This window comes from Sciurus vulgaris (assembly GCF_902686455.1).
Source record: "Sciurus vulgaris genome assembly, chromosome: 3".
Taxonomy (NCBI): domain Eukaryota; kingdom Metazoa; phylum Chordata; class Mammalia; order Rodentia; family Sciuridae; genus Sciurus; species Sciurus vulgaris.
The window spans coordinates 85974056-85986470 of NC_136463.1; the positions used below are offsets into that span (position 1 = coordinate 85974056).

At 33.1% G+C, this 12415-nt stretch overlaps 1 protein-coding gene across 2 annotated transcripts in view; it reads right to left on the reverse strand.

The window, feature by feature from the left end:
• The window catches only part of DPP10 (dipeptidyl peptidase like 10), a 616119-nt gene that overhangs the window by 437750 nt on the left and 165954 nt on the right, over window positions 1-12415 (reverse strand). The window lies entirely within an intron of this gene.

The window sequence follows — 12415 nt, forward strand, 5'->3', positions numbered from 1 at the left end:
TTAGGCTCAAAACAATGCAGCCAGCTGGTGATAGAATGAAACTTCTGAAACTGTGAGCTAAAATAAACCTTCCCTCCGTTAAGTTGTTTTTCTCAGGTATTTTATCACGGCAATGAAAAGCTGACTAACACAAGTGTACAAGGATTGTACAAAGTTGGCCAAAATAAAACAAACTGAATTAGCAAATGTTCCTTCCAACCCACACCCTATCTAACCAAAGCTTTTTGAACTACTTTAGGTTCCTACTCAGGAACCACAAATTCTGCTACTTACTAGCTATGTGAATCTGGGAAAATTAACAAATTCTCTCACATTACTTTCCTCAGTTGTAAAATGCAGATAAAAATATTTCCTAGGTTTGCTTTGAGGTTTAAATAAGGTCATTGGCCTACATTTATAGGGCCAGTGCCTGACAAATACTCAACACCAAATAGATGACTAGTTTTTATTGCTGCTGTGATGATCACTCTATTACTCTGACAAAAGTAATGCCCAGACATACCAGTTGACTTACCCAAAACCAGACAATCCAAAGTAGTAAAAATTAAACCTCATTCAATAAAAATAGGCCTAAATACTTTTTAAAGTATTTTAAGATTTTTAGAAAACATACATGTCTTGTGATGCTCACCTTATAGGAGAGGCACACGAAAAATTATACTCTTAATCCTATAAGTGAAGAAATGTCCACTATAGGAAGTCGAGTGACTTGTCCAACATGTTGACCAGATGTAACACTAAAGCTTCTGATTTCTGCCTGTGCAAACAGGCTCCTACCTATCATCAGGCAATCTCTCTACTTAGAGATCAGCTGGGCCTTAGGCAACAACACAACTGATTGTTTCAGGCAAGTCACACCACTTAGTCAAAGCATGAACCAAATGATTATGCAATCACCGTGTTCCATGAAGTCTTATCTACTGTTCTAAAGGATTTCACATTTTTTAATCCTTTGAATATAATTGGATTTGGGGGGAATCAAAAGCTAAGGAGGACATTATGAAAACAAAATATTTCATCAAAGGCATGGGATGACAGAAGAAAAATTAAATAATCAGAAGTACTGGTAATGTAGACCAAGTGAACATTCAAACTCCAAGGAAAGTGGGGGGAGGGACATGTAGCTAATTAATAAGTATATTTTTTTCACTTACAAATTGGATATCATCAGAGAGCAGATAGGTGCAAACTACCTGCCTTCACATGCTGTTTGCAAGCACGTGGCAGTGGTGACAGGTTAATGGCTTGGGTACACAACCCTAGTAATGAATGTTCAAGCTCATTAAAACTGGCCTGAGCATTGACAGCACAACAGAGTATCGCAAGGTGTTAACAACTAAAAGCACAATGTGAGATCAGCTGTTAGATTATTTTTCAGCAACTCCATGCAGCCAGTCAAACCATAGAGAAATTTATGTCTCACACCAGAGGTTTCCTGTGTAGAAATGAAAAGAAACATTTCTCAAAAAGCTGATATCATCCCCGAGAAGGAATCTGAAACCAATGTATTAACTATTTTCCTAAACAAAAGAATGACTGAAACAGAAGTTTAAACCAAATCATCAGGTGGATGTGGAGATAAAATGATAAAATCACAGAACTCGAGTTGAACACAGAGGTCATTTTTTGAAATTTCATATAAACTACACAAATCCCATTACCAAACCCTGTATAATAAGAACAGGGATAGAAAAGTCACTGTTTTCTACTGCAATCTAACCAAAAGCTGGCAAACTTCACTTGACAGGTAGCCTAACATGCTGATGAGATGTCTGCAATCACTGACTTCCATTTCCGTTAATTCTAAAATTTACATGAGAAATCAATATTTTATTCACAGGAGGAGCTTTCATTTCCATCCTGGGTCTGATTACAACTCCACTTCCTTATTTCTCTAGCTCTTACTTTCTTCAACCACATTTCAGATATTCTAGATCATAACCTGGTTTTCCAACCTGCAAACACTGTTAAACTTTGTCACTCAAAATTAACATAGTTCTAGAAATTGATGATACTGAGCACAGAACTCTCTTCTTGATCCCATCTCTTATTCCAGTTAGATTAATTCATATAGGTTGTCCAAACCTTAGTTTTGACCCTTAGTTTTGTATGCATATCACTGGATAAAACAAGATTCACAAAATGTTGGTAATCATTCATAGATGGTGACAAATACTTCGGAGTTCATTATATTATTTTCATTTTATAATGGAAAAAAGTCATAACAAAAAGTTTTACCAAAAGACACCATGTCAGGTGAGTGTGGTGGCACATTCCTGTAATCCCAATGACTCAGTAGGCTGAGGCAGGATGATCATAAGTTTGAGGCCAGCCTCAGCAACTTAGTGAGACCCTAAGAAACTTAGCAAGATCCCATCTCAAAATAAAAAATAAGAGAACCTGGGGCTGTGGCTGAACAACTGGGTTCAATCTGCTGTACCAAAAGTAAAAAAAAAAAAAAAAAAAAAAAAAAGAAAAAGTGAAATGTCACAAAACAGCTCCAATAGAACTTTCAATACTGACAGGAATGTACTGTTGTAGGTGTCATGTTATTTAGCAAGTCCAGTAGGTTGCTACTAGCCACATGTGGCTTTTGAGAACTTGAAATGTGGCTATCATCATTGGGTAATAGAATTTTTAGACAATTCTTTTATTGTTGTTGTTTCTGGTGCTTTTGGAAATTGAACCTAGGACCTCGCACTTACCATTATGTGTTGTTTGTATTTTTACCTCCATGTTAATAGTAATTATTTCTCTTTCATTCTAAACCATCACAATTCCTAAACAGATACAGTTTCGTCCAAAAAACAAACAAGTGAAAAAAATATCATTACTAGAATATCACTTCTCAGACTTTCCATACTTCCTAAAACTCTCAATTCTTTTACAAAATGAAGCTTAACTAATGTTTTAACTCAGAAATAAATGTTAAGTGCATTAAGCTATGAGTAATGATATGAGACAATGTTAGCATCGTATATAATATCATAACTCAGACTTCACCTTAATTCATGTCACTTATCTAGCCCCAAAAGGAATTAAAAAGAGTAGGATCAAGTTCTGTAAGTGATATCAAAGAAGTGTAAAGTACTAATAGTACTGCTGATAGCAAGGAAAATTCCACTTGAACCAGGTGGTGTGAAGTTTAGAAATTAGCTGACTCCACCCATATTGCCATGTTCTCTAGGGCCTTTTGGGCTGCAACATCCAGATTTGGATAATTACAAAATAACAAAATTTAAAAACCTTGAAAGTCATTCAGACAAACCCTATAATCACACAGATGAAGACTGAAGTCACCAGTGAGGTAATGAGGTTTTTCTAAAGTAAACATTCTACTACTGAGCCTGATGTTCTAAAACCAGCATAACACCCCATTTTCTAAACTATAAGGAGTTTTAAATTCTTATTTTTCTGTGCATTTTAATTCAAATTTCTCTGTGCATGTTAATTCTTGGGTAAATCGGTTAGATAATTTTTCCATTTTCCTAAATTATATAACATATGCTTGATGAAACATCTCAAAATCATTCTTTCTGATATTTATCTTTCCTTTAATATCTTTTTCCTAAACCTGCATTTGATCGGTTATTATGCTTCTTATGATTGTTCACAAAATATATGAACTTAAATTCTTATTCTACAACCCTCTGTGGGTCTTGAATAAGTCATCTGTTTGCTTTAAGTGTTAGTTCTTCATTTATAAAATGGTCATATATCTACCTAAGTTAGAGAACTGCAGGCACCAGCTATAACATGTTAAAAATGAGTAGCATGGTGCATCACTACTACTAGATGGCCTCCCAAACTTTTACTATTACTGCATTAATAGCAAATTGATGAAGGTAGATATTGTAATTTCACCATCAATGCCATCACCATCACCATCATCGCCATCATTTACAAATAATAGTGTTTAATTTTAGCAAGGATAAAAATGAAGTGGTAAATTATATAGAAAAGAAATAGATCAGATCTGCTAGCTCGTATGTCGTGTGTGCCTCCATGAACCAAAATCCTTGTGAATGTTTCTGTTGACAAAAGCTTGTCTTGAGATAATTTACCATAGAGAATATTGGCCATTTAATGATAAACAATAATCTTTCTGATCATTTTTTCAGGTAATGACTTTTTGGAATATACCTTCTGCTTCATATTTATCCAATACTAACTAATGGGCTGAAATATTTGACTTTATTTTATGCAAAGGTCTCAATGGCCATTCAAATCAATTAACATGATCAATCTGATGAAGTTAAACATTCAGAAAGAAATGCACACACACACACACACACATGCATGATGACTCAAACATAGTATGTTGAATTAAAAGATTAATATGAACTCTGTCATAATTTTGAGAGTTTTGTTTTTGTTTTTTGATGTTGAGGATAGAATTCAGGGTCTTACACATACTGACAAGTATTCAACAACTGAGTTACATCCCCAGCCACTAAATATAAGTTTCTGTAAGGCTTCAAAGACTCCATTCTTTTTAAAAAAATTATAAAAATTTATTCAATAGAAAAATGACTTGGTTTTCTCAAAATCATCAAAATACTTCAGTCGAATTGAGGCATTGAATATGATTACTTTCCTTATATGATATCTTTCTTTATCTCTCTTTCCCTTATACTGTTTTCCTTAACTCTATAGGTATTTTAAAAAAATTAAGCTATCAGGAATATTCAATGTTAGTTTCATAGTAATATAACAAATTCTCTTGAGACATTTTCTCTACTCTCCCGTACCCTACTTAACATCAGACAAGGAAGATGTCTTCTCACCCCAGCTCATGGTTGAGTTTGAATCTTGGGGAAGTGCAGAACATCTCTCTGGGTTTCAGCTTACTCATTTATAAAGCAAAAAAAAAAAAAAAAAAAAAAAAAAAAATGTTGACCCTAACTCTAAAACAAGGCTTCCTAAAGAAATGCAAATAAATAAAATAAGTAGCAATGTCCTAGGAAAGTAGAAACATAGGTGTAAATTTGATGCACTTTAAATATATTAGATAAAATTCCTATTACTGGTGCTTCCCACATTTATTTTATAATAAAATAAGGCAACTTAAAATTCTTCAAGTTCAAATTATAGACAAATGAAAGGGTAAATCTGTAAAAGAAGTACTACACATAGCAATTTTGGTAAAATAATTGGATACCCATCTGAATCACCAACTATATTCACCATTACTTCACACACACACACACACACACACACACACACACGCTCACACATACACGTACACTACACCATTTTCTTACAGCCTATCTTACATCCTGTGACAATTCCTGTGATTGTCATACACAGCCTTATTCTTTTCCCATCGGTGTCCTCTTTCATACTCACCAATACTAAACTTCACCTTTTTCCATAAAGACTATTGCAACTGTTCTTAACTCAAACTGATGTCCCCCATTCCAAGATCTGTTTATAAAAAATAACCCTAAATTTATCACTTGAATATTGCTTAAATGTTTAAGACCTATTTTTTCCATCTAGTTTCAACAGCTTCTAGGTATCATAATTACATGTTATTTGTTTTGAATATGTTGTATACATGCATATATTACTCATGATTATTAACCTATGTAACTGAAGACTATAGCAAAGAGAAGGAGAGGAAGAGAGAATAAATGGGAACCAAAAAACTGGAAAGTGCTATGTTGTCCTGCATTATAGTGGAACAAAAGATGTGGGATATGCAGGCATGTTTTGGATTTTGGGGACGAGAAAGCTAATGAATTGCTATCATAGTTTGGACTGAATATTTCTTGCATATTTCCAGTTATGTATACTTCCTGCCCTGTTCACAGCTTTTGGGTTAATGACTTCACTTCATTAAGCCCAAGACATCAGAAAAAGATATGATGCAAATGGGGAAAGAACCTTGTATATTAAAAATCTTCTTGATCAAAGAGACTGTTTATTCATCCTTACATAATTGTATCTAGAATTGTTATGATCAACAAATATATTTTGAATGAACAGATGGAAAGGTAGATGTGCCAACATACCTATTAATCTATATTTATGTCGACAAACTCAGTTAGTTGGCTAATAGAGCCAAGATCAAATGCAATTGTGTAGAATACCATAGAACTATGAATATCGTTTTTTTTCTGCAAACCTTTCTAATGTCAACAGATTCTACCTGTAATATGCAAAGATGTATGCAAGGCAAAGAGATGGAACTCAATAAATACTTGTCGATGAACTCTGAGAATGGCCATGGCTGTTTCATCCCATTGACCCAACTGTTTTAAATTCTTTTAAATATCAATAAAAGTTTTCCATTTTAACAAGCATGTGGTAACATGACATTTAAATCTTACTTTCTAGCTTTAAAAGCCATTATCATTGCATTTCTAAACCATAGATATAGATATGTTTTACTAAATTTTTTTTTTTTCTGAAACGTTAACAATGGGTTTTATGGGTAAGTTCTTTTCCTTACTCTCTGGTTGTTTAGTATAAATATTGTTATTTTAAGACAAACTGGAATCTTAAAAATATTTGCTTGAAGAAAACTATTTAGATTTGAACTAAATAAGTTTGATTTTCTACAGTCAGTATAAAAGATTTCCATAGTATAAATTTCTTATAGTAGATATTTCTACTTTATTTTTCATTTCAAGCAAGTCAATATAAGTGCAACTTAATTTAAATTTCAGTAAAAACATGATTTCACAAATAATTTACCAAAAAAATAAAATGTTTTTGATCCTTTGGAAAGTTATAAATATGCTCAATAGTCTGCTTTTGTAAGGGCTTATTTAGTTTTTTTTTTTTTTTTTTTTTTCAAGAAATTATCTTCTATGGTTAGTGAGATACTTCAGTGTACATTACTCTAAGAAAGGTCAGCCTTGAGAACAATTCATTATATTCCTAACCTAATTTTCAATTCTCTGAGCTATGAATCAGGAACCAGGGATGTCATAATTTCTATTGCTCTCTATGTGTTTATATTACTGGAAGAAAGATGATGGTAATGAACTACAAGAAATACTAAGTCAACCACTTGGGAGAACAGGGAGTGAAAAGTGCTGTTATTAGGACCAACATCCCTGGAGCCTGCTGGCTCAATGCTGGACTGAGAACATTCTCATCCTCCTAGGACTAGAACCAAACTCTGGCTCTCTCTGTACTGCTTCTCTCATGAAAGGTAATAAGATACTTGTGGAAAATTTAGAAAATATGGACAAAAAAGGGACAAATAAAAACAGCAAGTTATAATCACTCTTTCAGAAAATCAATATTTTGGCACATTTATGGTATTTACTAGTATGTGATGAAATTTTGAATACATGTAATTTTGTATTATATAATTTTAAGATAGTTTCTCATTCTAAGCAAGCTCTAGTGTCATTAGTTGTTATTTGAAACATTTTCCATTAATGTCTAGTATGCCTTTAAATATATGTAAAATTATTTAACCATCTATGTAAGCTTATATATTTACATCTAATATTTTGTCTTAATAATTAATATTGCAATTAAAATGTTATCTTCAAGAAACTCATAAGTTCAATTCTCCTTTATTTAAAAGTCAATTTGATTGAAAATTATAAAAATAATTTTTTAAAAAAATACACAAATGTATACTGTATATTAAATGTAAATGTATATTAAAGTAATTTAACTCAGAACTAAGTACATGTTGAAAAGAGGGGAATAGCATTCAACAACTTCTACAATTCAGTCAAATTAAGTAGATAAGCAAAATTATAGCATTGTAAAGTAGTGCCAAACAATGTGACAGATTGAATTGTTTGATTTTTCTGATTATGAGTTCCTTTATTATTGCACATATTACTGATATTATCTAAAATAACATGTTTGGATTTTTGCCTAAGTTACAACAATGACTTATAATTTGGATCTGGATTGGCCCCGCAAGGTTCATGTGTTGAAGACTTAGTCCCCCGTGTAGCAATATTCAGTGATGGGGATTTGGGGATGTGATTGGACCAAAAGTTCTGATCTCATCAATGGATGATCCATTCATGGATTCATAACTGAATCATTGGAAAGTGGTGGAAACCACTAGAGGCAGGACCAAGGTTTAGGAAGTAGTTCACTGGAGGCATGCCTTGGAAGGGTATATCTTGTCTCCAAAACATGTTATATATTTATATATTTACATACATATATGTAAATATATAAAAAATATATGTAATATTCTCTTGTATAATAGTGTATTCATGTACACATATACACATTTATGCATCTGCTTTCTGTCTGTTAGAAACCAAGCAGATTCCCTCCACCATGACCTTCTCGTCTGCCATGATGTTTTGCCTTGCCTCAGACCACTAATCAATGGGGCCAGCCAACCGTGAATTGAAACCTCTGAAATCATTAGCCAAAAAAATCCTTCTTCCTTTGACTTCTTTTTCTCAAATATTTTTATGACAGAGATGAAAAACTGACTAACAGCGACTTTTCACTGCCTCTTTAATATCCTGGATATTATTTATGAGAATGAGGCTGCCAGGGGCATTTATGAAGAAATAACAGATGTCCAAACATGTTCAAAAGTAGTTATAATGGTCTCTATCATTTCGAGATCTATAAGGCTGTTTCTTTTTATTTATATATTTTCCTTCCTCTTTTTTACCTTTTCATCTTTGTTTCTTACAGACTTTTGCTCATTTTCTTTTCATTATGCTTCCAGTCAGAGTGCTATTATCCACACTTTGGATGAAGAAACCAAGCCTTAAAAAGCTTAAATAAGTAGCTGAAAGGCCCTGGACTGCCTTGATTTAATGTCTTTTCTATTTCAGTGTATTACAGTGTCACACATCATTTAAAAGATACCAGGTTTAAATATCTCTGTTGGAATATCATGTGGCAAATTACTTTAATTGGCTCCAACACGAATCTGATAAGATCAAGATAAAACCCAGAGCCTCATACGTTATCACCCATCCCAGACTCCCATTATCCAAAAAATAAAAAAAAGTGTACAAGTCACATCACATTTACAACTCACATTGTATAGACCAGAGAAAAGATTATGCACACTATGAGAAAAATGAGCCAAAACGAACAATTTGACTGTAGATCAAGTGGGCCCACCTTAATGCATGAAAAAAAATATGATACTCAACTATTTATGGATCACTAGCTGCTCAAGGTGAATGTGTCCCAAGTCCTTATCCTCAGGGCCTATTGTCGCTTAGAGCAAGAGCTCTTCTGAGTGAAACTGGTTGACAAAAGCCCGTTGATAAAGTGCTGGCCACTGATTCAGGACAGGATAAGTTTAATTAAGAGGAAGCATGCAGAAACTTTAATAGCAATTTGACATTGCTGCACAATACAGAAATGTGATAAGTAAACTAATTTCATTAAGTGTCACATTTATGGAATAAGCAAGGGACAGACTAGCCACACACAGTAAAAAACACCTTACATGGTGGTATGTTTGTTCACTACAATCCTGATTTATTTAAAATCCAGAGTCCATTAAGATAAAAACTCATTTAAGTTGTCTATACTACATGGAATTCATTTTGGAAGTGGTTAATTACAAAGAGTTAAAGATGAAATTTAAACCTACAATATCACTCAATTCATTTTGGATAGAAGCTCAAAATGAATATCCTGAAATTACTAAATTTGTTTTAAAGCTTCTCCTTCCATTATCATCATCCTAACTTTGGAGACAGATTTGTTCTCTATTATGAGTATTATTAAAATAAAAAAGAAAAGAGTTTTGATATATAATGTCCCCCGTAAGTAGGGCTATCAATCTAACTAGCATTAGTTAAGAGGAAGAAAGCTCACTTATTATATTAAAAAAACTTTAAATATTGATATGTCACTTTTTGATCAAAATCTGAAAATTTCTCTAAATTTTTGCCTACTTCTGATTTAGGAAAAACAAATTATTATGTAAAAATAATCCTCTCTATTAACTGCACACTATTTCAAACAAAGTAATTCCTGACATTTCTTTCCTCTATTTAATTGGCAAAATGGTTCTTGTGATGGTCTTTGAGAAGCATTTTAGCAGTTATTAACTGAGTCTTGGAAAGTTGTATTTGTCAGGCGATTACTGCAGGAATTAGAGACCCATGAGACAGAAAGAGGTGGAGAGCAATTTTTCTTCTTTAGTAGTTAAACAAAAATTATACAAGTATATATACTTATTAAAGAAAGTTAAGAAAAAAGGAATAGGCATAAGAAAGCAATAATCGAGACAGTCACTGTTGTACAATGCAATGTGAAATGTATTATCAACAGTTTTGAAGTCACTATTTTTACTTTATCATGAACGTGCCAATAAATATGCTTATAACATTCATCTTTAGTGACTCCCTAAGTTATGCCTGTGTGGATAGATGTACCTGGGGGGAAAAAAGGTATCACTATAATATTCATCATGACAGAAATATATTTAATATGCTAAATTTGAGAAAGGAGTGAGACAATGAGATGGTAAGTTTCATACTTACACATACTGATTAAAGCAGGCCCTGCCTCTTATTGAATGGATCTGGATAAGCATCCGTTTTCTGGGGTTAATTTCAATGTTATAAGTTACCACATGAAATATATATTTAAAGCATCTATCACAGAGCTTAACATAGAAGGTGCTCAGTGTTAGAATCTTCTTTGATGATCAATTGATCATCAAATATATGTGGAAAAATGAGTAATTTTAAAGAAGATGGATTTCTAGGTTTCAAGGTGACATAACTAGGAAGAAGATGCTATAAAAATGTAGATTTCAAGGATATGAACAGATTGGGGCATGGCAGTTGTTAAGTTAACCATGCACACAAGCATCCATCCAAGGCTGCAATGACATTCTCAGATATATTATTTGAGAACCTGCATAATGAATGAGGACACTTCACCACAAACTACACATCAGGACTGTCCAGACTCCCTCCTTACCCTTGACCAGCAATGCATTAAGTGTTCCTATGATGACCTCCAAGAATTAAATGAAGCTTCTAAATCAGCTTAGCTTGAATGCCTTCAAGTGACATATGCATTAAGAAAACCTGGTAAGACATCTCCTTAGAATAAGAAGGAGGCTCATGCTTTACATTGAGATATAATTGTGATAATAAGGCCAAGGTTTTACATCCAATTCATATGGTTCCCACTGTATTTTCCAACTGTATGAGAAATATGTAAATGGGATAACTATCTAGTGACAGCAGAGAGGAGGCTGAGTTAGGTAAGCACACAAATCCATTCCACTATGCCAATAGCAACCCAGTGCACACCTCAAAAGACACTAAGCCAATTCCTTTGGTGGTATTTATAAAGACTGCCTGCTCTCAAAGCCAAGAATCTGTTTATTCTAGATTCTGTTTAAAGGTTGCGTTATGTCAATTTTTTAAAATATTATGTATCTTATATATTACTTAAAATGTTCCAGTATCACCACAGCTTCATGCCAGTATATCTTCTCAAGAGCAAGGTTACCGATGCTTAGTAAAGAAATTACAAAAAAAATAATTAAAATGATTAAATCCAAATACATCATTCTGATAGCTTGTGAAGTATAAAAGCAGAATCTCTGTCCTAGATATTAAAATGTGGTTTAATTTAGTATGCAGTTCCCTGCTTGAATATCTGTTCATTCCTTAGAAACTTCAATATCAAAGTGTCAATTACACATTAGAAGTAAATGCATCTTTAAATAGTCCAAACTAACCTGAGAAGGAGATGAGGGTCAAGATTCCTTTCTAACTTTACTAGGCCAAAGACTATACAAATCTCTGTAATTTGTCCAAAGTCATTTCTAATCAAATAGGAAATTATTTAGCATTTCAAACATAATGATTCACAATACTACCATGTTCTTGAAAATTCTGACAACATCCCTTTTCATTATCTCCCTTAAGAGAATATATTTTTTTAAAAGAGATAGGGGTGCAATGAGTTGCTTAGCACCTTGCTTTTTCTGAGGCTGTCTATGAACTCAGGATCCTCCTGCCTCCCAAGCCTGCCTACTGAGCCACTGGGATTATAGGCATGCACCACCATGTCTGGCAAGACAAAATATTAACTAGCAAGTGAATAGATGATTTATATAATTACATCCACACATTGTGAGATTGCTTCTGAGATGTACATATGAGGGCCATATTTGGTAATATTTGTATTAGCCTTTTTTAGTCATAGTGCTTATCTGCAATAATAATACTGTTCATCTGAAATAATCACAGTAGAAATGTTAAAATATAGCTAATGTAAAATTTCAAAAGAAAATAAAAAATACATTAGGAAACATGCTGTACTGTGTTCTATATCTGTAATGCTGTCACCATGATACACATTCAACTTATAACCAATTTCAAATGAAATTTGAATTTCTGGAAAAATGATAGTGGACTTCAATTTTAAACATTCATTGGTTTTATTTGAAAAATAAATCTTTAATGCCCACAGA